Source organism: Penaeus vannamei, chromosome 39 (genome assembly GCF_042767895.1).
Source record: "Penaeus vannamei isolate JL-2024 chromosome 39, ASM4276789v1, whole genome shotgun sequence".
Classification (NCBI taxonomy): domain Eukaryota; kingdom Metazoa; phylum Arthropoda; class Malacostraca; order Decapoda; family Penaeidae; genus Penaeus; species Penaeus vannamei.
The window spans coordinates 2,392,465-2,394,964 of NC_091587.1; the positions used below are offsets into that span (position 1 = coordinate 2,392,465).

At 38.5% G+C, this 2,500-nt stretch overlaps 1 protein-coding gene across 5 annotated transcripts in view; it reads right to left on the reverse strand.

Annotated features, from left to right (window-relative positions):
• SPoCk (secretory pathway calcium atpase) overlaps window positions 1–2,500 on the reverse strand; it is a 37,323-nt gene that overhangs the window by 34,448 nt on the left and 375 nt on the right. For 4 of the 5 annotated variants that reach the window (XM_027362919.2, XM_027362914.2, XM_070116686.1 and 1 more), the window contains exon 1: window positions 2,368–2,500. This exon is cut by the window's right edge. The exons of the other annotated variant lie outside the window; for it this stretch is intronic. The gene's annotated coding sequence lies outside the window, so the exon portion shown is untranslated. The remainder of the gene's footprint in view (window positions 1–2,367) is intronic. 5 annotated transcript variants of the gene reach the window in all.

Below are 2,500 nucleotides of genomic sequence, written 5' to 3' on the forward strand. Positions count from 1 at the left end.
TAACTATCCAATCAACAGATAAAAAGGCTAAATAGATACTGCCAAAGAACAAACAGAAGTGGTAATGTACGAAAATAAACAGGAAACTTTCTTGAGGATTTTATACATCTGGAAATTTGACACAGCTAAAAGAAAGAAGAAGAGCGAGTAGTGCTTTGCAACTCTTGCATATGAATCAACATGATCGTTTTAAGCAGTGTTTTTGCTGACCCAGGATTTTTTAAGTGACCATTACCAGCTTTAAATGACCATGCACGCAAGAACTACAGAGCACTCATTTTGTAACAAAAACAAAGAAAACTGACATATGCCAAATCACAAAAAGGAAGACGATCAAGTTTCATATACTTTTTAAACAAAAACTCAAGGCCTTGATTAGTCATTTCTTTTGAATTAAACCTTTTCATGTGGATGGTGTGATAATCAATGACTGAAGTGGGCTCAGTGAAAGATGGTGCCTCAGACTGATATACCTTGTGGTATCGAACCTATAGTGGGTGCTCATCTTTCTCTAATAGTAACACCATTATTTGTCACGATTACATATAGTTTTTAATTTTGGGATTGTAAAATAAAACCTGATTTTTAAAGAGACGTATAAAATCTGATAATATAGGCTACACTAAGGCACACAGGAAATAACAGTCATTCATAAATAACACATGCTTGGCAGGGTTAGATTAGATGAAGATAAATTTGGATACATTTAAATCAGGATTAAATCAGATTTGCATTTGGTAAGATAAGATTAGACTAGGGGCGTAACATCGAGTTGGCATTTGATGCCCACATTAGGAAATCAATCAGTATCATTTTTGTTATTTAAGAATAAAACAGCACCACACCTGATTCAAAAGTATATATCAAAACGACACCCGCAAGTCTAACACTAAGGAGTGCAATTCCATGCCTGTCAGTACTTTGGCAAAAGCCATATATTTTGATAAAACTCATCTTCCATTAGTCATATCACTGCATACTGGATCCCCACCCTCCCTAGACCCCACCCAATTACTGCATTTCAGTACTGTGGCTCAGCCTCTGGACCCGCCACTCATTATCCCATTGAACTTGTCTCCGTACTGTCTTTGTCCCAACATTTTCTTTAATCCTAATATTCTTCACTTGCCCTAATTCTTTTGTGTATAAATGAGTATAGTTTTTCTTTTTAGATTTTCCTTATAGTGCTGTCACTATGTAAATGTGAACCAAGTTTTAGATGGGTATAAATTAATAAGATTTAACAAGGCCGAGGTTACATATACAGCAGCTGTATCCGATTTCTCACGGTTAGGGGTATTCGCGTATAAACAACATTTCCAGGTAATAAATATGAACCTAACCTAACCTAATTGAGAACAGTATAATCTTTTCATTTCTAGATACCACCATCTTGTTTGTTTCACCATGCATGCGCCGGACACCAATCAGGCTTTTCTACCATACCCGTACTCACTTCTAAGTCAAGTATAGACTACAGATCAACATTCAGAAAAAATTACCAGGATTTGGGCAAATCAAACTTTGTTTCGCTCCTCTCATTCCCAATATCACTAACCTTAGCCTAGTCAAAGAGGGGAAGATCCCTCAGTGGAGTTTGGCCCCAGTCTGAGCTGATGGATGGAATCTCAGCTTGAAACAGACCCTCCCTAGTGTCAAAGAAGGAACGAATCCAGCTCCTATCTTGCCAGAACATGAGTGATAGTGGTTTGTTTGCCCCTGCCCGAATGCAAAGCTTATAGGTTGTGGTAATCACCTGACAATGCCCCACTCTCGTCATGACCTTCAAAACTCCAGACCTCCCGCAACAGATCACATTTGAAGAGGATAGAACAGCCAATAAAAGTACAAGACATACCACTGAAAACCACTGCAGGTGCCACCTACACACCTGCAGAAGACAATACTTGACAAACCAACCGCAGCAACTCTATCTACCTTGCACTTCTAGCGCTACACATGTCCCTAAGCCAAAGGCCAACAGACCCCTCTGGAAAACTGAAATATCCTTATTAATTATGGATTCATGAATGATGTCAATCTATTTGCTCCTTTCATATACAATTCATACATATATATACGTAACCATGAATATAACAGATGTAATGTCATGCCAAAATAATCAAGTGGAAATGACATCAGCGATAATGACAAGGACATATTTTGAACATCGATTTCATGAACTACACTGTGCACACCTAAAACATCCATAAACACACAATTACCATTCATAATTCCTAAAAAATAACACGAAATACTAAACTTTCTCGACTTTACGGTCATGTGAAACGAAATAAACCCCGATCAGCTGTTCGGTTCTGATCCAGGGAGTTAAAAGGAAAAATCCCCGAGTTCCTCCTCACTTACCTCTCATAAGTCGATAATTCTTCCCGGCTTCAACTCACGCATCACAAAAGCGACTAGATTTACCATGAACTTAACACAGGGCCCTCAAATCCCTCGAGAAAAGACAGGGAGCGAGAGAAAAAGGGAGGAGAAC